Source organism: Adelges cooleyi, unplaced genomic scaffold (genome assembly GCF_023614345.1).
Source record: "Adelges cooleyi isolate 19-005CV unplaced genomic scaffold, UGA_ACOO_1.1 ACOO_flye_CR_arks_rails_tigmint_CR_PRNA_247, whole genome shotgun sequence".
NCBI lineage: Eukaryota > Metazoa > Arthropoda > Insecta > Hemiptera > Adelgidae > Adelges > Adelges cooleyi.
The window spans coordinates 8,425,809-8,451,627 of NW_026095912.1; the positions used below are offsets into that span (position 1 = coordinate 8,425,809).

Here is a 25,819-nt window from a genome sequence, read left to right on the forward strand (position 1 = left end):
CGTCACGGTCGGTTGAATTTCCCATTTCGTTTTTCCAAACGGTGCCTTTTTGTCTTTTAATCGATAAATTATGATAATTTTCTTTTTAATAACATATCGTCATAAAAAAAATTGCTGGTATTTTAGAGACGGTTTATAAACAAGTAGAAAAAATATATCATACGACCAATGAAATCGATCATCTATCAAGTGTTTGCTCAGTTTATGCTAATAAAATATACATATATATATATATATATTTTTTTTTCTTATTTACAATTAGAAAAATTCCCAGTATTTTATTCCATTCATAGGCATTGGGAAATGTGGAAAAAAAATCGTTTTATTTGTCGGTCAACAACACGACGTTATAGGCTGAGAATAAATCAATAGGTCACTCGAACTGATGAATTGTTATTGTGCGCACTATTCTACGTTGTCCGATATATTCAGATTTGTAAACCAGATGTTTTTACAGCTCAATACTGTTACGATAGCCAATAGAAATAATGTAAATTGTACAAGAGCTATTTAGAATAATCAAAAAATCATTTGTTTGATGAAATATAGATTGTTTGACAACTTCTTCAGTTGCGTTTTTAAATTAAAACCAAAATGTAAAAATTAGGTTGTACACTAATGATATGGATGTTAATTATTCAATATAGAACAGAGTTAACAAATTGTAAATTATTTTTTTAACGACCGATAAACTAATTTTGTTGTTTAGTGTGTAGGTTTTATGATTTCGGTTCTGCACATCAATAGATTTGTTTGTTTTCTCTACATGAAATGATGGCTTTGCATTTAAAACCTAATCGGGGTCCGATTGTCTCGAATTAACATCAAAACATACTCTACTCGAAAAGTTTTAATGACAATAATACAATCATCCGTCATTTAAATATGAATGCGTTAATAGGGTGTTGCCCCTCGGAATGTTTTTGTTTTTTCGGGTTAATTCTGAACTTATGCAGCATTTTACCTTGTTCAAGTTTTCCCCGAAAGTATTACATGTCTAATGCACATTGTCCGTGCCGGACAATACGAGACCGAGATTAAGATTATCCGATTTATTTTCGATTAAAACCTAATGCCGTATGCTCTACGACGGACCTGAGGATAAATCATACATTTGAGCTAATTACCAGCCGCGTAAGTTAAACACAAAGCTTTTGGGGTTATCCTCTGTAATTTATTATGACTCTTGGGTTTTGGGATACCGAAAATGTAGACCAGCTACTATTGTGAAATGAATATATTATTGAGGAACAGACTAAATTTAGTCTATTATGTAATATTATAATATTATAAACATACGTGCGAGGTTATTGTTGTTATCCCTCAGATATGAGCGCCAGATAATTTTCTATATAATTTTAGGTACAGTTTGCGCCACACCGTAGATCGTACAATCCGATAAAAATATAACAATACAACCGTATAATTTTCGGTATAAAACCGAACAAAACCATGTGCCTTTCAACCGCATAGCATAACTTTTGTAAACTAATAATATCGTATGGTAAACATACATATAGAGCAGCGAGTACGAGGAAAATTATGGCGCTGAAATGATCGAGTTTTGTGTTTAGCACGTCCTACTATACAAACTACCAAGAAACAGTAATAGTACTAGTAAAGTAATATATAAAAAATAAAATTATAGTATGATAACAATATTGAAATGCCATCACGACCATTATTAATATTGTATTTTTTTTTTTAAACAATTATTGTGGTATTAAAAAATATTTAATAAACCGACCAACGCCAAACACCACGGACCAAAAGCTATATTAATTATTATTATTTTTTATTAACTTCCCCTTATTTCTCAGCTGATACGCGATCCTCCAGAGACGGGTTCGCGTCAAGACTAAAAAAGAAATAGATGTTTCGTAGAAATATAATATCAAGGTGAATTGAGTAAATTTTAAGCAGTAAAAAACAAAATGGCACGAGGGTAAAACGAATTAAGGAACCGACTCATCCTTAATGGAATAACTTAACACAAAGTTTTCGGAATAACTACTTATAGACTGTACTAAGAAAACTGATACGGAAACCAGAATAATATCTCATAATATGTTCTAAAATAAATGTTTAAACACATAATATCTTATACATTCATTAAACTTCATACCTATTCCAAATTCGATTTTGTAATAATCGTATATCACAAAATGTATATATGATATTATTTTTTTTGTGTTTTATTATAATATATGAATATTTATAACTATTCTTAATAATAGACCAATCGACCTCGTACGTGCTTAAACTGCTTAAATACTGCCAAACTGATCTCTTATATATGCGCGTTTATTAACTAGAACGTTGAAATTATGTTTAGCTATATTATATTTGTGCAAAATTAAAGAGGCACTGTTATAGAATTGCCGTTGTGTTGATTTTTTACTGCGAGTATAAAATAAAATAGTATGGATAAATACCAAAGTAAAGTAATTTAAAAACAAGACAAGTGAACTTATGTACTTGTGTTCCTATGTAATAATGATAATAAAAAAAAATACATGATTTTTGTGATGGTTACGCATCGGAAAGTTTCGTTTTATACAAATACAATACTGGAAAAATTGAAGTCTACTCGCTTTCGTTGGCCATTAAAAAGTATTCGAAAACAACATGCCGTTTTAATGAAAAGGTATTCAACGGCAAACCCGAGTTCACTGGATAAAAACGAGCCACGAGTTTTAACAATTGCTAAGGCTGAAAGTTAAAAAAAAAAAAAAATAACTAGGAGTAAACTTTTTATGACTGTATTTCTCGGCTTTGCAGTAATTATGAGATGAACTTTTCGTCGGCATCGAAGTAATTATTTTTGCATAATTATTCAGCGAGTTTTATTGAGGATCGTAAAACTATTTTTTTAAATCTAAAGTTCTATAAGCTTTTTAATATAAAGCCATAATATTGCTTAATGCCAATTAACCACGAATTTATAGATTACCTAAAAAATGTAAATTATAAAACGTTGCCTTTAGATTTACTCGTCTAACTATATACAACAATTTACCTATACAACAATTTCATTCCTATCATTTATTTAAAGTTAGTATAACACTTGTTTTACAGTATCGATGATACATTCACATTGTTATGCTTTTATTGCAACTTTAGAAAACTTACTTAAAGATTTAAGTGCGCCGACAGTTGACCTTTGGTTTTTACACGGGTGCTGATAGATGTCACATTGGATCAATAAACAAGTAATACATTTAGTGATTTCACTGTTTAGTTTGCCTATCTATCTATACATTTTTTGTATCATTATATTACCATAATTTGTCCAATTACATTTTTTTTCTTTGTAAAGTGACCTAATTATTTCCATTAGCTCCTTTTTACCAGTTTTGAATGCTATACTTGCATCGATTAGTATTATAACATAAAATCCCATCCAACGAAAACTAAGGCGTTGTATAGATTATTTAAAATCAAACGGCCCAGACAGACTTTTGCTGATAAAAACGCGCTTTCTTGGTAGTTTTCCAAGAAATAGTACTAAAACAGACGTATTTATCTTCTTTTTTTTTAATCCTCCCCAGAGCTTTTCTACTGCAAATGTCATGTCAACCAAGTGACAAACAACCGACCTGCACACTGTACTATCCCAAACTGAGTACGGGGAGGCGCTCTGAGGTATTGTAAAAATCTACCCCGAGTTCCCGGTTATCGTTCAAGTCTTAAGCACATAAATCACAGAGACTACCACTCTCAGGTAAAAAAAAACTGTAAGACCCAAAAATTTGCTGCAGTAGCTGTTAGTAGGCAACTACTACTTTAGCTGTGTTATAAAGCTCTGACGTGAAAAACAAAACTCAAAGCGCTGATCTATCAAATAGTCCCATCCGGTGTTTTTTATAAAAAAAAAAAGTAAACGTTTATTATTAATTAAAAACGCTTAGGTTTACGGCGAATTTTGTGAAGCTCGATGCGCGTTTTATATTTAATGCGAATTAATGTAGCGATTGTCGGTTTTAATCACCACATTAATCTGCTTTTTTCGTTTATTTACCATTGAGCAGCACCATAACTCGTTTGTGCACAGCACTATATCAATATAATGTAGTCCAAAGCAATTTCTTCGGGGGTTTTTAATTTAAAATGCTGACGAATAAAATCCTAAACATAGAACGTGACAAACGCATCATCAATCGTTAATTTAGTAAAATACTTATAATATTTACTCAAATGCTTGCTATGTGTAAGCTTAAGAAACTCTTATGTAATTTATTCTAATTTACTCCCAAGGGTCTGACCAATATGTGATCATGAGAAAGCCCGCTAATAAAGTGCCGGGCAAGTAGAGTCTAAACTCTAGGGTATAAAATGGTCGGTCACTCTAAAAGGTTCATATTAATTTGTAGTATCGAGGACCCACTGTAGTTTTAACCTGGCAGCATTTATAACTGTTACAGTCATGAATATTCAAAAGGCATTCCTCGTTCGTCGAAAAACTACAATTTATGCACTTATGTAAGTTTTATTCCAAATTCTTTACATTATGCTAAGTGTTCTTGAGTTTCAAACAAGCTATGATTAAGAAATGAGCAAAGCCTTTTGAATCTATGGTTTATTTATAGAAATCAAGCCCATTTAAAACGTCAATTAGTGTACAAATTTAGTTATGAACGATTTGACCAAAGATAGTATTACTTAAATTATAATTATTATGTTAGTATTTTTAACTTCATTATAAGTGGATCTACTACTAGATTGCTACCAATTGGGCCCTATTGTACTTTGCTATGGTTAATTTGATAGATAAAAGGTTAAGTTGTTTCAATAAACTATTCATAATTGACATAACATGAAAATTACAGACAGTTATAAAAACATTTCCATCATTTTTACAAGCAATTGCCGTATTTAGAATTAAATTACTTCAATTCAATTTTTTCCAAGCGGAACTTGTAAAAAACAAAATCATTTCCTATGCTTTTATAATGCTACCGCCACGTTACAACTTCTGTATCTTGTGTAAACGACTTCTACTACCTTCTAATAAATTTCACGATTAACTTATTGAGTTAGTCCAGGTAAATACTTTTGTCAATATAGTGTAATTTAATAATATGCTGTTAGTTGGCTTTTACAGACCGCCGAAACCAAATGTGTGCTCTGCCATTATTATTTCCTACCCTTTTCAATCCTGACTTCCTCTTAAATCCTTATACACCATATCTTTCCTGAAGAAAGGTAGCTCTATATTTACACTTGAAATCATGGTTTGATTAATAGTAACTTAATAATATGATTGTAAAACAAAGTAAAACCGTATTAAATGGCTTAATTAAGTTGGCTACCGATCACTGATGTTAATAACGGTTTTAGATTTATAAACAACTTTTTATGAACATCGCTTTTCATTTGTGTGCTTTTATACTCAAATCGCACAACGCAAAATACCTGTATAGACGGCAAAGGTGACGACATTTGCTGGTAGTTGATGTTAAATTTTCAAATATAAATCAACACGTTTTATTTTATTACAACCTCCTTATTATTTAAAAACTTAAGTGGTGGCCAGATTGAGACGAGGAAAGGCGATTAGATGCTATATTAAAATCTTATGAGTATAATTGAGCTTCATTCGTGTCGTTAAGCCGGGCTTTACTGTTTTATCCTACATACTCGCGACTGCCGTTTCAGGCTCGTATAAATGGTAATTTCGCACCGTGTTATTGCACAAATTCAATAAGATTGTTATAGCGATACTGTATCTATGCGTGTGTGTAGATACTGTGCTCGAGTCTATACACGTGTGTTTACGGTGCCCCGGAGTTAACGACGCTTTGTTGTCGCCTATTGATTACCTAATATAAACACATGTACTATATACATATAGGTAATTTTGTTTTTACTTTTAATAACCGTTTTCCGCTTCATTATAAACACAATACCGTAATGGCACGCAGACCAAGCCGTACAACGTGGATGTCACGGTGGCTACCTATACATAAGTCGAATGTCCGTCATCGTTGTACGTTTGTTTTGCGGACTTTCAGCCTTTTGGGTATTTTTGAATAATATAGCAATAAGGATTTCCTGAAGACCTGGTGGAATTGTAAGACACATCATTATTGCTTGCAGCCAAGCCAAAAATATCGTATACGATCCGCCTTGAACTCTATCGCCTAACGTACAAAGTAAAACATCTTATAGAACACAATAAGTCGTTTCAGCTTAAATAAAATATCGATAGGTTAACGTTGACTTCAGCCAAACATTTGTGTATATATTTATTTTGTAATTGTGTCTCGGCCTTTATGGATGTGTCCAATTATTTTTATTTATTTTTATTTAATGTTTGCATTAAATCAATTATTTACATTTTGGTCGTTCATCTGATTCAACGTTTTCTAAATTTATTAACAAGAAACTGATATTAGCCTACGAGCACCCGTCTTTGACCAAAATACTAATATATACAAATATAGGTAATACACAGCAAAACCTGGCAAAATCTATTGTAAAATTAGCATAATACACCAAGTTCATGAAGCCCCAAGAAAAAGCCTAACTTAATAAAGGAAAACTTTAGGGACAAACAGCGTAAAAACGACCTAGCGGGCCGTCAAATCCCACGAGACATCACCGTGATAGACAGGTGGCCTCATCGACCGGTACAAAAGTTATGGCCCATCCAAACTATAGACGACTACTTACAAATACACTCGAGAAAAGAAATTTCGACCGAACAGTATAAACCGTCGTTTATATTATGTAATTTCATGTGAAGTGCTGGTAACTGCGATTCTAGGTCATACGACGAGATCTATTGACGACCGCTCATCTATTAGTGAGATTTTTTTTTAATTGTCGGTTTGAAGATAATTTTAACTGAAGTGGGCACAAAACTGCGCAGGATCCCAAAAACGCGTACCGTCAAACTTTTACACCTATTTATTATACGGTTATGTCGAAAGTAAAACTTTCAACCGTTTTACGCGCCAAGAAAACATTCTGGGCCAAGCGTAATGTTATATTAATGTTTATCGTGTAGTCGTCGTTTTAATTTTACCGCAGCTTTGTCGTACAGAAATAACAATAGTACATCAGTATCGCATAAGTTAGGTAACTAAAGTTGGTAGAATATGATTTAAAAAAAAAAAAAGTTACCACCGAGAAAAGTAAAATGTCTCAAATATTACAAATAAAACTTTTGCGAAAAATACGCCAAACAAATATAATATAAAAACTAAACAAATCATATTTTCGATTAATGTGTAACTTTTTACTAATGGTCGTGTTCAAAGTTTGCTAATTTTCCTTTCCCGCTCGTTCTTTTGGTCTTATGTTATGGCCAAAATCAATTTCCGTTTTGCCCCTCAACAGCATTTTTACTCTAAAATGTTAGTATTATATGATTACAATTTGATTGGCAATGGATTTGAAAAGTTAAGTTAACGGCGTACCACTGAATGTTTACAAGGAGATAATTTATTAGTTTTACGGTAAACAATTCTAACATAAAAATTATGGGTTACCGAGTTGTCCATGCAGAACAGACCTTCGGTGTTTGGTTGGTGCGCTGTATTGACGAGTAAAATGTAGATTTAACGCCAAGTTGTTGAATTATTAGCTGGAATTCAGAATCGGCCGTACTTTACCATAGAACATCACATGATCATTCACATTATAGGAAAAGCTTATAGGGTTACAAATAGCATCGATTTATCTTAAATAACAGTATTCGTGTTACACAAATCCACAAATTAGCACGTTTACCGGGTTATTTGCATAAGTGCTCGAAATTCCCCTGACCGAACACAAGGGTGTAAGTTCTCAATGCAAATAATTGCCCCTCGCACATAAGTCGGCCCCAAAACGATTCGAGGACATCACGGCTGGTCGGTACAATAAATATTTTCTATGTAAATAGCGGATTCTACCTGTTTGCCCTTTTGTTCGCATTATCATTTTCGACCGTTTCGATTGCACTCGTGTTACCCCAAACTTTTGGCGTTTGTCCATTTCAAAGGCCACGTCCTCTCCAAACGATTGACCAACGCCTTCAAATTACGCCAGACCGAATTCGAACGGTCCTTCCAAGTTCAAAGACGAACCGATAGCGCGATGCCGTTGAATTTAGTTGAATATTCTACACAAGAGGATTATAATCATCGTCAAAGTGATCTAACTATTATTAGGTACGATTTTACGGCGATTTAAAAGCTAATTGAAGAATCTAAACGATTAACTTGGTACAAAAATCATAGAGCTTTCTGTTTTCCCCTCGATTTGTGGGCATTGGTTTAATGGATTTCATATATATGTATATATAGCGTTTAAGTGTCTCAAAAACGTTTAATGCGTTCATTAAACATATTTTTTCCTCTTCTCCCTAATCAAGCGCTGTTTATACACCACGCACGACCGTCCAAACGCTCATGGTCTACAAAAATTAACGGTTTGTACGCTAACACCGGTTGGAACTGATCTGCTGGACAGCTTAGAAGTCATTAAATTTGCAATTGCACCCGTTGCAAAGTCGTTGTTAATTATGATTAATGTGACTCGGCGTCATGGACTAGGTCATCGGATGCACGAAAGTCGCGCTATTCCATTGGCCAAATTATCTCCGTCGTTAAGCCAAGTGTTCTAGTTTTAAACATCTGGTTTTTTTCATTCCTGAAGGCCAAATCGCTATGCTATTGCAGCACTGCTCCCGACTCTCGGAAAACGTCTCAAGACACGTTCGGCACCTACGTTCGAAAACTTATATCACGCATATAATAAGAGCACTTCCTACAAGCAGTCCGCTGGTAACAAAAGCATGTCGAATTTCATGAATCACCCTGAACAACAACCATAATCCCGGTGTAGAGTCCCGAGTTCGTACGATGTATATACAGGGTGATTTTTTTTATCGTAAGCCAGTCAATATCTTAATGGGTTTAACTAATAATTGCAGTTTTTTTTTTCACATAGTGTTTTTATATAATGTGAATTTAATTTTCCACAAATTCTTATGCTCTACCCCCTCCCCCAAACTAGTTATTTTTATATCAACTTTTGTAACTTAAATGGTAACGTATACATTTCATCAACTTTTTAAATTGAGAATAATGTACTAAAAAGGTTGACTGGTCGATAAACAATTTTGGATAACTATTTTTGAAGGTATACATTGCTATTTAAATTTCAAAGGCGATACAAAAATAGTTAGTTTAAGAGGAGGTTAAAAACATAAGTTTGTGAGATGTTGAGATCACATTGTACAAAAACATTATGAAAAAATACATTTAATGTCTTATTAAACCATATGATATATTGAGCGGCCCACGATAAAAAAATCACCCTGTACAATATATACCACAAGTCCCGTCGCGCAGGTATTCCGACCGAACGGGCTCGGTCCTAATTCAATCCAATAGGGGTTGCTTTACGCGTGCTACATTGCCGGGGGTGCATAAACTATTTATATTATGTAACATATTGAATTATATATATAAATAAAGAGCTTTTTAAAAGGATGAACCACTGCGAATATCCTTGTGTACACTATCAAATATTCGCCAACATGATTATATATTTACCGAGCAAGCTTTAACCAACATAAATAAATAAGCTTTAACAACCACTTAATGTTGTTTACGGACTTCAGTCGCGTATTGAGACGCAATACCTTCAAAATGAGAGACGTCAGTCCGTGGTGTTTTTCGGTTATTGAATGTCGAATAATAATAATAATAATAAATATTAAGGAGAAAAATAAGCATCTAATAAAACGTCATCACATTAAGACACACTTTGGAGCACAATAACTCATACAAATTTAAGGGTTTAAAATGTTTTATAAAAATAATGTGTACATAAATATGTATGTATTGTATAATATAATTAAATTTTTTTTTTAGGTTTTAATTTTAAAGTTTAAACATACAACAAATAATACATATAATTAAAAAAAATATTCAAATAACTCATTATTTCAATAACAACATAATAAGTACATAAATAATCAGTAACCGCCAATTCATTTTTCACGCTATTAATGGTACTTGTATCTAAAAAAAATGACTGTAAAAGACATCAGTGATTTACCCCCAAGTAGTTTTCCGTGTCTGCCAGAGACCATAATATAAATGATAACCACAAGACAATTGAAACACATTCATTATATTAAGCGCTGTTAGCCACAATATAGCCGTAATTTACTGTCTGTAGTAAATTATATTAGTGCCATTTCATAAATGTAATGTAATACTTCTGAAATTATAAAAAAAATACATGTGAACGCTTATGTTAATGATTGATTTCTGATCCATTTTTTCCAAAATTGCATCGTTTATGCCATTTAAACCTATGCTTCTTGTGCTTTTCGGATTTGTTTTATTTTCTACTTCAATTTTTGTTTTCAACCGTTTACAATTTCAAACTTACAATCTAATGATCACAAGTTTTTTTAGTTAGAAATAAAACAACAAATCACGTTTGTATTTTTGTTAGCCAAATACTATACAATATAGATTTGTTATTTTTTCACAAGTCATAAAACACGTTGTTACAATTTCCGACACAATAAATAATTTCCTCGATATTAAAATTCTTATTCAAACCCTCATTAAAGTAATATAAGAATGCTATTATTTTTATCAATACATTTTCTGAATTTAAGACTTATAAAGTACGGATTCCATCGGTTAAGCGGTTAAAAAAATTAATCGTGGCGCCTAGCAAAAAAATATACATAATACCCATTATTGTAAAACCCACCCCGCTTCGACATAACGCACCTAAGCTGACCAAATTATATCCAAACCTCAAGTAGAATAACGACTAATGGACTCAATGGAGAATGTCTTAGGTTCGTTAAAAAAGGTCGAATGTAGTGTGTTTAATGTAATTTTAATTATATTTTACAGCTGTACGACTGGTGTTTTTTTTAATACAAAAAAATAATATGACCAACAAACATAATACGTTGACTACGACATGAGGAAAATAATTATTGTAAAACATTGTAATAACAACTGAGCTCTAGCTAATAAAACATGTTTTAACGAGAAAACCCATATATGTATTATAAAATCTGTACTGCTGCACTTCGTTTAGTTTGAATAACATAATAATATTATTATATTTGTCGACGTGTACAAAAACTCTAATCAATCAATAAAAACTGTTAACGGGCCGTAAAAAATACAAGTTAGCAATATTAAATAACCAAAATAAAAAGTTTAACAAACAAAAAGAGGTTTGCAGATTTTTTTTTTATCGATATAAATAAAACCAATTACCATCGACACGCATGGCGGCGGACGATAATATTATCCAAATTTAATTAACCTCCAAACTTACTCGGGTTTGTGGTGTATGGGAATTTAATTCTAAGATTTTTTTTTTAGTCGAATAAATTACTAATGGGATAATGAATGCAAAATATAACAGTTAACGTTGTATGTGTACCTAACCAGCTAGCGAATAAATGGATTACAAATCGGCTACATGATTTAAAAGACGTAGCTATTTCGTCGATGGTAGAAAGATTTGAAAAGTTTTAAAAATATTTTGCGCTGAGGCCGTTTACAACCTTTGCGGTTGTCGAAACGCCATCATTAATTTCCACCGTTCTAACCGTAAAAATAATTGAGTTGCGCGAAAACTTGCCCCAGACACTTTAGCGGCTGTGCAACTTACAAGTCGCTGAAAACTTTATTTTTTGAAAGGAAATATTAATTAAAAACAGGAGGAAAAAAGGCCGCGCACTAAAAGTCATTAACCGGAAATGGTTTTACCACTCTCGACTGGGACGATGTAAAACAGTCTTTATATAAAATGAGCAGTGTCTTGGCCAAGACCCTAATATATGGTCAGAGCATGACGGTGTCAGGGAAAATTCTGGTTTTTACTTTGTCAAATCGCTTTAGGTTACTATTAATGGGTTGACAACTACATATAAAATGTAAATAAAAGAAGTGATACAAATTTCGGAAGTATGTAATTCAATTAGTTATATTTACTCTTAAGAGGCCTATTGGAACAAGACATCTGGGATGTGAAAAAAGCTCTTATCAAAACTCCAAACCAATGTCTTCAGGTTAGAAGTAATTTTTGCTTATTGCTGATTCGTTCACACAGTCTGTCCATCCCTTCTTGCTACTTGGTTTTGAGTAATTTTTAAAGATTAAGAGTTTATTAAGGATAAAAAGTAAGTTCATTTAATGAGTGTAGAATAACGTATTGTGAGATTAACTATAATAGTTAACAGCTGTTTCTGTCTACATTTTTGTAGTAGACAAAAACTATACCAACGTATTATGTATCTCTCTCTCGAACAAAATACCATTAGCATAAATTCGGACTGGGTCTGCTAGTGGCTTTTTTGCTCCAAAGAACGCCTCGGATCTGATGACATGTTATAGCACAGGGTAGAAAAGTGTTTGTTGAAAATAAAAAAAAAACGAGTTGCCTTAATGAGGATAAGAAGAGCGACGGTGTAGTTTGGCGTGGGAAGTGTCGCATCGAAATCGTTTTGCAACCGGCGACGCCTCACATTGATGGATCGACTAGAGGAAGAAATAAACTTTTGCTTGACGGAGGTAGCCTAATAACACAGACGAGAGAAGGCTCTACAAACAACACAAAGGATACCAAAAATCCGCCACCGTACCAAAGTTGGGGGGGAGGTGTATATGACGAGCAACAACGTCGTCTACCCAATTCCACGGCTCTCTTAATTTATCGTCGGTGCGGCCCCTTTGTCTAAAGTGAAAATGTCTCTATTTACATGTTATCCTATACATAACCTCTACTCACCTCCATTAGATTGCGTATACACCTAATAATAATTTACAAGCGCAGCGTTTGCAATATTATATGAAGGAAGTTTTTGGCTTACTGTGCTATTTAAAAGCAGAGCGTTTCTTCGGTAGACTGGAAGTTTCAAAATTAACTATTGTCATAACTCTTACCAATTGTTATTACTCTTACTGGCCTTTCGTACAAATTCGATTGTTTTTAATCAAAAATGATTTCTATGGTAAACGTGAACCAAAATGTATATTACACACCGTTTTATCGATAATTGTGAAACTTTAACGTAAACGCTGATCGTTAAATACTTAACAGGATGAATATTTAAGCTTGCTAAGCCTTTTGAGCGCATATGGGATAACGTGGAGTAACGAGCGGTACGTGTCTCGGTGACTAACATTGGTTATACACCGAAACGATGGGTAAAAAATGAAAAATGAACGTTCCATTCAGACCTGCCTCCGGGACAGCTTCCAACGACCCCGGTCGTATCGTATCGCCATTCTCTCTCCCTCTCAATCTTTTTGCATGTATTTCTTTCACTCGCACTACTTGATCCGTTTTCATTTCCCAATTGTAAACCGAACAATATACAATTGGGCAAATGGTATTTTTTCGACGTCGCTGTAGTAGTTACTGACCGAATTTCGGCAATTTTTCATCTTTTGCATATGACTCACATACGCCGACGATACTTTTGCGGTCAAAAACATGGGCAACGACCTTTCGAGCGTGGGCTCGCCACTAATAAAATGCCAACAAAACGCATATTCATGCACATATTTATAACGACAAACAAAAGCATAAAAGTCGTAAGTTTTATAAATGCCGAACATCCAATAATTATTACCTTAACCCATATGTTGTTTTGTGAAAAGCCTTCGATAACGTCAGAATGTGTAATGTTATAATATTGACTTTTGATTTGGGTAATTGACTTACTATCTATATCCAAACTTTATTATTTTCAACTGATTTATCGTTTATATTGTTTTCTTTTAGCCAATGGTTTTCTAAAGAATACCGCAGTAGAATTATTACATTGTATGTAGTTTTTTGTTCAGTGACCGTTACATTTTCAAATTTCTAGGCCTTAAGTGTGCGCTGCAGTATTTTTACATGGGGACCGCCATGGAATATTATCTATCTGGTCTTAAAGTAAACTGGATTATATTTTGACTTAGGAAAAGACGTCGCGAGAATACTTCAGTTCAGAGAGGGCGCCACGAATAAAAAAAGTTTAAGAGCCACTGTTCTATTTAAAGCTGACTTGTTGTCACGTGTGGCGTAAGAGCGAGCTCAAGATAGACTGGTCGGGTTATACTAAAGCTCTACAAACATACAAAAACCCTGGGAAACCCCACAAACGGTACATTAAACGTTTTATTTATTATCAGACTGTCGTCGCAGCTTGTTGATATAGATGTAATGAATTCGTTAAGCTACAGGACGGGTCTTTAAAAAAAAAAATGGTTTTATTGCCGAACGAAGCCGACTTGTATAACTTCTACAAGTACAGAACTTTCCCGATTAGGAAGACGCGACGCGTATAATACAATATAATATAGTTTATGTTTGTACCGTTCGAAAATAATAAAAACCATTTGTGCAGAACAGATTGTCACGATCGATAGCTGGTATTGCTTGCATGTGACGGGCGATTGTCTGTAAAACCATCAAAGACCGGCGGAAGGGAAATAAAATAAATAATAAAAAAAGACACCGACTCGGATTTCGCCGAGTAATGGCGGGGCTTTTACAGAAATTGGATTTGAAACGGAATGACCGCGGCTGCAGAATCGGTAAGCGAATGATATCTGAACGTTATTTTCGCACGTGCCGTAAAGACGTTGAAACCGTTCTCTATACCTGTCCGGGTAATAATACAAAGAGATGAACTAGAATAATATACTATAGCTTGTATGCGACAGTAAAGTAAACAGTAGAACTATAACCAGTATGGCCACGCAAAAGGAGTCCACATTGATCGTTAGACGATAGGTACTATATAATATATATGATAAAATCATTTTTTACCCCTTAGCTTAAAAACATTTTTTAATTTTATTTCAAAATACCGTTCTAGATATCTTATCACCACGATATTACACCGAACGGTATTTGTTTTCTTCTAACTAGGCAGCCTGACTTTAGTCCTACTGTTCGCGTCACGTTAAAACTACTAGTATAGCCATCCCCCGGCGTAATACTATGTGTATACTCGGATAGGGTAAACGGGTCTCGTATAAATAAAAATTGTAATTAAAAAACCAAACAAAACACACGGGCGCATTGCGGCGGAAAAGGTATAATAGTATCGTGCGCCATATAATCGTGCGCTGCGGCACAGTGATTGTTAACACCGGGTGCAAACGCTAATTCGTTATATGAGCCCGTTGGGTGGCTGGTTTTTGTTTTTGTCAGTGCAATAAAATATTATACGATCCGGAAAAGGTCGGAAAACCCGACATTTTCGTGTAGCACACTGCCTCTTGTTGGTTTTGGCTTATTTTTAATTACGAAAATAGTAAATTACCGACTTGGCCGCCACCACCCGCGCTCGTTAACGGTGAATATGTTTCTGTGAAAAATAAAAGTCACCTCCGCAGAGATGAATTATAACGGCCATATAAACATGTTTACCCGAAAAGGTGGTGGTTTTGGCGACGACTTGCCAAAAGTGGTTGAAAGCAAAATTTAATAAATTGCGCTTAAATTCATCGCTACAAAAAAAAAATCTGGATTTCGATTCACGAAAACGGTTTTATAAAGAAAAACGTAATCAACACTTGTGGTTATATAAAAATTATAATAAAATTAATTATTTAAATAAACCCTTAACCACACACATAATTCTCTATAGCATATACATATTTCGGCAGCAATGTTACCATTATCAGCGCAAACAACAACAGACGGAGTCAACTGATACTGAGCTTTTATAAAGGTTTATCTCATTTTCAAGCGGGTTTTTTAGTATACAATCGAATCTCTACTCTATTTCATTAACGCAATGCCTTTTCTAATATACACACACAAACATAAATACATATAAATAATATAATTTTGATACACTGTAAATTCTTTTGGGAGGAGCTTTGAGATTTCTGCATTTGACGTTGACTCGATAATTTGTTGAGTCAGACAAGGACTGTAGTATAGAGTATTATAGTATTGCTAAACTAAACGTGCTTGCGTTAGATAAAGGTTTCACAATAATAACGCCCAGCCGATGATAACATGCCGTACAGCCTGTGGTCTGTAAAATAAAACAAAAAAAACGAGCAAAAAACTAAAAAGGCCTTTTACTTCCGCTCTAATAATTCATGGTACAGAAATAAAACGCAAAATGTTTGTAGAATATATATTTATACAACATAAGTGATTTTATTTTTGTAAGTTTTATACGCCAAGACATTACATAGACAACCCTAAATAAATATTTTAATGTTTCGTTTTTTCGTGTCACCGCTTTCCAGTTGAAACTTTTATTAGAACAATAGTTTACGATAATAAAGATGTTTAATAAAAGTTTCGAGTTAAAAAAAAAAATTAAATTATTAAAGGTAATTTTGGGATGTTTGAAACTTAAATTGCGACGCAACGCTAACTGTACTTTTGAATTATTACTGGGAACTTTTTTTGTACACAACACAAAACTTAGTTATAATAGAAATATAATTATTATTAACAAAAAGAAAATGTTAAACAAATTGGAAACATTGGAAACTTAACAAGAAACGTACCTGTATAAATATAAACTTTTTAATAGAAAAATTATTTTCTGAAAATATTGACTGGTTGAAGACCAGTTTTGAACAATTACTTTTTAAAGTTGTTAGAGTTTAAATTAGGGAAGGAAGATGAAGTGCTGAGAAGTAACGCGCGCAGATAAAATTAATACTTCACTCGACAATAAAATAAATAAAAATGTTTTCAAAAAGTAAAATTACATTAAATGTGTTTTACGTTAAATGAATCACTGGTAAATATTATGCATTTTATTTATTAGGACTTGCTCGCTGAAGTAAAAACGCCATTAAAAAAATAAATAAATAAAAGTTCTTAACCAATATTATGGTTTAGCCAATGACATTAGGAATTAATAAATATTAAAAAAATGTGTGGAAATCAAATTTATAAAAACTTTTTTCAGCCAAAAGATAAAACTCTCTAAAACGCAGTCATCTTTACTATTAGAACATTATTAATTTAATATTTCAACGGATTGTAATTTTAGAAAAACCGGATCACAGTACTAGAGCTTTTTATTAAAGTTTCGTAAATCATCGCAGACACTTTAGCAAGTTTAGTGTTTAATATTTCAATCTGTGTGAAGTAAATAACAGCAAAACGTTGAGCCTTTAATTAAGCCTTTAACTATATTTATGCTATGACAGGTATGTAGTGAACCTTTCGCGATATATTCGGCGTTTATTGTCAAAATGGTGTCTTATTTCTAGTGTAATCTCACCCTGGTCTGTAACTAAAGCCCTGTAGCCAACCATCAAAAGCTCTGCTGGTCTGGTCAACTCATATTTTTTTTTCTTTTTTTTGTTAAAAGTCATGATGTGATTTGAAACCAGTCGAACAGCTAGCCAAAAAGAAAATGTTTGTGAACCCATTATTATGCGTCGGAAAAATGTTCACAGAACTAGACTCGCACAAGTTTGTTGTGTAATATAACGACGTTAAATAGAAAAAAAATTCCGAAAAAAACTGATCCTACTTGGAATGTAATATGATGTAATTCAAGAAACGAGAAAACCCTCAGAGATAAAGGAATAATAATATTTTTGTACTGTGTGTGTATTATTTTGTCTCGTAGGTAAGAGAAATCTAAAAACTTTCAAGAAAAGAAATATACTCACGCAGAGACAATTCACAACAAAATTATTCACTTAAAGCCGACTCCAAAATTCACAAACAAAAATGAATAGCAGTTATTTTACAAGTCCATCGATGGATGTATATTTACTTATTGTGTGTATTTCAGTCTAGATCAATTCTGTAAGCAAATTTGAAAACTAGTGCGTGTAATAGTTGGTATAATATTTATTATTATCAATCGATAATTATTAAATTTACTCATTTGCTAGTTTTCCAAACACTGAATTAAGCCCTTATTTTTTTTTTTTTTGCTTTAATTTATTTTTTAAAATTATTATGTTTAAATCACTTTGTATTATCCGCTTTATTCGATTCCTACACACCTTTAATTGTCTACATTTGAGTTCAGTCTACATTCGGGTAAATAATTTTGGCATTTTTTCCCCTCTATATTACCAATTCCAATACATTCAAATTGAAATTGCAAATAACACAAAAGCATATATATATTCTATAACCGCGTTGACGTGTTTATCTCATTTATTTTTTAAACGTTATGAATTCGATACGTGCTCGACCTATACGTTGTCGGTTGTATCGCAACCCGTATTCGTTTTTTGTTCAAACTTAATTTTAAAAAACCAAATGTGGCATGAACGTCACTCACTCACGTTTAATCCACACAAAAAGTCGAGAGACCTTCGTGTATATGCACATTGTACAAATTTATAACATTTGAAACCCCGGCCGGGCTTTAATGCAACTTTTTTTCAAGGATTAAAAAAAAAATTTCGACAGCACGTGAACGGATTAAAACAGTGTAAAAATGTTTATAGGTATACTTGCACAAACGCGGCAATATTGACTCTGAAAGACTGGCGGTGCTCTATTTGTACTCAATTATATCATGTACAACAAAAAAAAACCGGCGATAACCGAATACCAGACCTACGCAGCAGTGGTGACTAAATCTACATTTTGTGTACAAAAAATAAATAAACACACACACATAACGCCTAACCGAGCAGCAAATATTATATTGGCGTTTAGGACGACGGCGTTGACAGGAAAAAACAAATACTATATACTGTACTAACAGTGTATTTGTGTTTGTCAACACAAGCTTTCCTCTGACACTCGTTGGATTATAAACAAAACCAATATCATATAGTACCATTTTCGTCGCTATTTTAGAACAATAGCGACCGCGCAGACTTTCCACTAAATCGACTCCGTCTGAAGCAACGACGCGCTCGTACTGAGGCATTTACAATGGATTAGGAGTTTTGGCATGGACTTAAATCTAAAATAGCTTTGATTCTCAAAACCATATTACAAACAATCAATGGTGGCACTTCACTTCTCGAGGCCTACGGATACAATTTTCAGGGCGGTCCTATATTCGCAACTTAAACCTGTGTCTGATAAACATCAGCTAATCGAAAGACCAAAAGTTATTGGAGTCAAAATCGAGTATATTGACTAAAGATTAATTCGTCCTAATGTACACTGCGATTACGAGTCTTGGGTGTTCAGGCATTTTTTACTTATCACCGTTTCAATATTTTCATTATTATCTTTCGGCGTTCGTATTTGTTGGGCAGGTTCTCTAAAAAATGTATTTATTACAAGCCACGTACAGAGGTATCGATCAGATGTGGTCACATAATTTAAGGTCTCCATAGCTCTTGCAAACAAAAACGTTCGGTCGAGGGGCTGAGAACTGAGGAGGTGTAGGACGCGTTTATTTGAAGAACAATAGGTCTGCGACAACGGCAGCAATCATAAGAAGAATGCGATTCCTAAGACACAAACGAGTATTGTCAATGACATATGACGCGCATACACGACACGGTCGACGTTTTAATTAATTAAATTCCCGTGTCTACGTAACGCAAGTTATTTAATTGATGGCGCCTGATTTTCCCTGTACAAACATAATACACACACACATACATCTGACAAGACCTCCGTCATAACACAAACATACTGTAGGTACATAAGTACAACCTCCAACCAGACGACGGCGTGATGTGCTGACAAACACACAATAGACACATCCGAAATTTATTAGCCTCCCCCCGGGGGTAGTGTCTTGAACCTTCTGTGTAAACGCACACAATATATGTATTATGTATAACAAAAACGTCTCTATAGGTATATACCGATACTGTGGGAAATTATAATATTAATTATCAGTCAGGGTTTAGCATTTTTGTGCAGCAAGTCCGTTGAAAAACAATAAGCCACCCCGTCAACCGACAGACAACCTTTACACGCTATATTATGCGTTCATGTAGTTTCAACCGAACACAGGCCGACTAAATTATAATATATTGATAAGTATTATTACATAATACAAATATTGCGGTTGGCGCAATATTTCATAATAATATGGAAAACGAGTTTATCGAGGCGCTTATCAATCCTAAACTAAATGGATTTACTAATGGTGATGATGCATAACCGACAACAAAATATGTCTTCGATTCACAACAAGAACCGTCAATGGTCGCCAATCAGATCGGTTGCCTACAATCGGATATGATCGATCAACAAAATTCTTAGCTCGTACATATTGACCTCTGGTGACCGACTTCATTGTGGAAAAATTCCGAGGTCGACAAATTTAATAGAAACACATTTAATAACTACATTTGAGTTTTCACGATTACTTCTTTTAAAAAAAGCTTTTTTATTGTTCTCTCAGGCACTTTTCCCGACTTTTTGTGGTTAGCTGCCGTAGTCCTCGACAACCACTCAGAAAAAAATTCCAAACTTCAAACTAACCAACGTTTGTTTATACCTCTAAGCGCCTCTTTGTGCATATGTCTATACTTTTTTCCTTTCACATCCATCTCCATTACCACCACTTAATCTCCTATCTTCTCTGTAATATTGTGTCATATTTAAAACGCTTATCTTAATAAGCCAAAACTCGTTAAAGGTTTTGTGGCCGTTTATAGATGTAAATAAAAACGCATATTACTTACTTTCTATAAATTAAAGAATTAGTTTTCTTGAAATCGCTTTAAACATTCTTTTAACAGTCTACAGGGTGATTCATCGGATGTAAGGCACTCCATTTTCTCGGAAAATATTAATACTTCGAGAATATTTTTTTTTTTTTTTTACTTGTAGGTACATATTTTACTATATTTTTCAATACTTAGACATTTTTTACTTTCATCCCTTATACGTAAAAGAAGTATAGAATTTGTTTTTTTTTAATGAAAACTTGTGTTTTCAACTCCATAAATATGTCGACAAAAATGTTTAAAACATTTTAGCGTTAGAATTTGTAATTTTCATCAACCCGTTGAATTGCTATGACTTTGTAAAGATATTACATTTTCCCCTATTTAAGAAAATAGGGAGTTGTCCAAAAATACCGTCACTGTGTTTGAATAGGTAGATAAGAACCGCTTTTGTACTATTACCTCAACCGGCTTTATTGTGTCGGGTTACCGCTGTTATCGCCTATCGAGTAATGTGAATATGAATTTATGATAGGCTACTGTTTTTTTTGACAACTGAAAAAAATCGGGGAAACGGAATAAAGTTACAGAAAACGAACAGATTGATAATGATTTAAAATTCAAACGCTAAAATGTTTTAACATTATTTTGTGTACATATTTATGAAATTAAAAACATATGTTTTTAATTGGGGGAAAAAACATAGTCAATTTTTGTTTTACGTGTAAGCTATGAAGATAAGAATTTTCAAAGTATTGAAAAATATAGTGAAATATATACCTAAAAATATAATTCTCAATATATTCATGTTTTTCGAGAAAACGAGCGTCTTGCATCAGATAAATCACCCTGTATAGCACTCGTCTATTAAGTGGGTTAGACATTTTAAATAACTTTACTGCTACACCGTACACGTGTTTGGTACCCGAGACCGTCGAATTTATTATTTATACTCCGCAAACAGTTTCTTCGCAATTTTTAAAAGAAGCCTTTTTTTGTTTTTTTATGACGTTGTAACAGGATACCATATTTTGTTATGAAATAATCTTTATAATCGCGCTGCATTCCAGTAGACCCTTTAATCCCGACGCGTTATTAATAATAAAATAGACGCCTCCTCGGTTGAACAAAATGTAGGGCGGAAAAAAATGCTGTCTCGTTCACCCGTTGGGAAATAATGGCGATACGGGCAACGTGCACGTCGCCATTAAGTAATTACTTTCAGTATATCATCGTTTCAATTAAAGCTAATACCTACATAAAAAATGTATCAGTGATTTATAACTAAAACTTAATTTATGTAAATACAGAAATAAAATTAAAGCCATAACAACCTACAACTCAATTTTCGTCGAACCAACTCGAAACTAATTAAAACGTTCTAACGCTCAAGTGTTAAAATTAAACTCTCACGCCAATCCGAAAACAAATTATTCGCGTACTTAACGTAATTTAACGAGATCAAACAAACAACGTTGTCAAAAAATGAATAACGTGTAATCTTCTTTGAAGTTTTATACAACCTGATATGATATGGGGTACGCAAAGATGATGTAGGAGATCGTGACGAGTGGAGGTTTAGGACAATGGTGGCCAACCTCTATAGTTGGGACGAAGGAGGAGAAAAGAAGTAGACAGAGATAAAGAGACGAGGCGAGACGGTTTCAACGATCCGGATTGTACGGCATAAGACGAGGGGAAAGAAGACAAAATACATATTTTATGTTATTTTCTTATTTTAGCAAACGTAATGATGGGTTTTAAACTTTTTTATGTCTATAGAATTTCCAACAATACTGTTCTCGAACAAGTAATGATCTTTAAAGTATTGCCTTTGGGACAACATTGCGGTCACGCTACTTACTCCCGGCTATATTGTAATTACTACTATATATTTTTACTTTCGGTTCAAATATAAAATATTAAAAATACCCCAGCAATCCATACATGTTACGGTTCGCCGATACAAACGGTTTTGAGCGGTACATTTTATTATCCTTTCCGCGGTGCGGAGACTATACTGTATCCTGCCGAACGTTGAAAGGGAAAGTGGGTATACGCATACATATAAAATACATATTATTATTGTTAATATATACTAGACGTCGTGCTTAGGCTTACATTTCGTGCTTGCCGAGGATAAACTTTTTTCCACGTAAAAGGCACGTCCTGTTGCCAAGCTACGCACAAATGTTGTCTTCCACGATAGTATAATGTCAACCAAGACCGGAGCAAGTACAGCATTTTGTGTTACTATTACTATTATTACTGTTATTATTATTGCTTTTATTGTATTGTCGACCGACTACTATTATTGGACGTAAATTGAACAGGCCCGTTTTACAGTGGTCTTTGTCGTTATGTGAACTCACCCCCACCCATAATGTGTAGGAGCTTCAACGCCAACTGCTTTTGTTCATAACTATTATTTTATTTAAAACTTGATATTGGATTGCTGTACTCAATATAATGAAGTAAGTTTTTCGAAAAAGTACAATAATAGCCATTTCACTCTACAACTGAATTGTTCAACGGTTTATTTACCTGAACGATTCGGCCTATTTCCCAGACATATTTTTTTTAGCTTTAAGACAAAGAGTTCTGGATACCTAAAAAGGTACTTAAATCGACATTCTTTAACTCACTGTACCTACTCTTTGTTTTAACCATCGTTGTATCAACAAATAAACTTTTGAATACAATAAAAGCCGTGAGATTCAAATTTCTTCACCTAAGACTTGAGTTAAACGAATGAACAAAACGTGTCTGTTCTTATGGAATTAACGGATTTTTTAAATATGAAATTTGTTTTTAATAATATGTCGCCAAATATTTCACTTTTCTCAGAATATTATCGTAGAACTCAATTACAAACATCTATATTGAAATAACCGTCGATGGAAAATACAATCAATTAGCATTGTCCTTGCAATTCAACCTCTTATTTTCGCCACAAAGTCGCTGCTCTTTCGTCTATATCCTCGATAAACCTAACCTAACCGTTCGAACGATTTTTATATTACTATTGGAAAATTAAACGTAGTCCAACCAATATGTTATACCTACTTGCAAGGAAAAAGTATTTAAAGAGAACAGAAAGCAGGTATTTTTTCTGTTTGTTTTTTTTTACATAAAAAAAATCAACAGTTTTTTTATTTTAATAGTATAAGCTTTAAGCTATAAGATATTAAGAAATCACACAATTAAACAAAACTTGATTTTGAAATGTCTCATTTGTATACAATGTTACTCCACCTGATCGTACTTCACAATTTCCGTTAAAAGCATATAAGACATGCGATATAAGATCTAGATTACAAACTGTTGTAACAAGTAGTTTACATATTATTTATGCGTTTATATTAGAGTCGAGAAATACTCGTGCCTATTTGTGCCTACTGGAAACGAACGCAAAGTCCAAATAAAAAACCAGAAAAAATCTTATATGTAACAAAACGCGCATATGTTAATATTATGATCAATGGCATTGTTATTATAATGCTAATGAGACTTGCTCAGTTTATACTTAGAAAACGGTATACTTTATCAATGAAAATCGAGTGCCGGAAAAAACGAACAATACTAAACAGCATATTATAATATTATGCAAACCGTTCACACAAACGTAACATTTTATTGCAACGAACAAAAAGTAGTAAAAAAAAAATGGAACGCTCGTTATTTATCTGCCGGCACGACGAGCCATTAAAGATTCGCAGACTTTAATGTTGCTAAGGTAATAATTAGTTTTAATTTATGTACGACATACTATCAGGTGCGTCGGTTTGGGTGGGGTATAACATTAAAATGTAGCCTTATTCCCTGCGTTGGCCTGCCCAGAGTGTACCGTGTTGCACAGCAAGCACAACTAATATAATTATGCAATAAGGTGGTTTTCAATGTACCAACGTGGTAAAATAAATGTCCGAAAACCTAGATTGCCCCTATCTTAACGAGTAATACATTTTAGATATAGATCATTATGACTTTAAAATAAAACAAATAGTAGGTGGACCATATTAGCTAAATAATTTTTCTAATACAAACTAGAATCAGTAAGATTATAACACAGATATATATATATATATATATATATATATATATATATATATATATTCATATATAATAAACTAGGTTGCTAAGTGTACATGCCACCAATAGAGATAATTGAAGTTACCATTTTTCGCCAGTTTTCGCAATTTTATGGGAATTAGAACCTTATCACATGAAAATATGTTTATAACAGTTATAAGTTAAGTTGATAACGCAGAATCATAGATATACATATTATTCTATAGTCACGATGTAGAGAAGATAAGGTGACACTACTCAACTTCTTATCAGTAAAAATCTGGGGTCGAATGCTTCAGGCATTTTGGTAGTTCAGCTTCGCTGTACAGGCGGCGCCACCATTCGCCCGGAGGCCGATATTTTCTATGCGGCTTATGGACGATAAACGTTTTATTTTTTATTTTTATGTTAATTATTCTTTATTTGGAGTTTTTATTATTTTTATTGTCTTATTTAGTAATAAGTAATTATTTTGTTAATTTTTTAATTGTGAAAACTGTGTTTTTTAACGGTGTAACGATCATATTTCACCTGACCGTTACTTCGCGTCCCAAACCTACTGACACAGCACCCCCGACATTAAAGTAAATATTAGAACTGGAATATAGCTTTCATAATTAATTAAATTAAATTCATTCTGATCTAGTCTTTGTCCAGCACAGTTATTTATTTTATTATTTTAGCTACTCTACTAATATAAAGTAGTATTACAATACTAATTAGTCATTAGTATACATGGTCATAATTTCTAGTTCAGAGTAATAGAATAAAACTATAGTGGAGCAAATATTGCCAATAAATCCAAAAGATCTACATTAGTCAATTAATGTTAATTGTAAAAATGAATAAGAACAACAGTATTTTATAATTATAGATGCCGCGGTTTATTATGTAGACACAAAATATAAACAATTATTTGTGAAGCAAATATCATCTCTAGGAACACAATGCAGAGAATATGTCTCTACTTCGTCCCTAGACTACATATACGAATATTGTGGTTTTTAAAATAATATATAATCTATAGCCCTGTATTAAAATTAAATTATATGTAATATATTTTTATTTAGCAATAAAAATGACAGTAACGTATAATAATATGTAAAAAACCCTATTAGCTCCATGTAAAAGTCGGCCTCCGGACGAATGGTGGCGCTATCTACGTGACAAAA

General features: G+C 33.3%; 2 protein-coding genes across 6 annotated transcripts in view; one reads left to right on the forward strand and one right to left on the reverse strand.

Annotated features, from left to right (window-relative positions):
• The window catches only part of LOC126836339 (calcium/calmodulin-dependent protein kinase type 1), a 139,161-nt gene that overhangs the window by 68,638 nt on the left and 44,704 nt on the right, over positions 1-25,819 (reverse strand). The window lies entirely within an intron of this gene.
• Positions 1-25,819, forward strand: part of LOC126836338 (uncharacterized) — a 158,943-nt gene that overhangs the window by 65,252 nt on the left and 67,872 nt on the right. The window contains exon 1 of one of the 2 annotated variants that reach the window (XM_050569576.1): positions 3,675-3,724. The exons of the other annotated variant lie outside the window; for it this stretch is intronic. The gene's annotated coding sequence lies outside the window, so the exon portion shown is untranslated. Of the gene's footprint in view, positions 1-3,674; positions 3,725-25,819 lie in introns of those variants that run through there. 2 annotated transcript variants of the gene reach the window in all.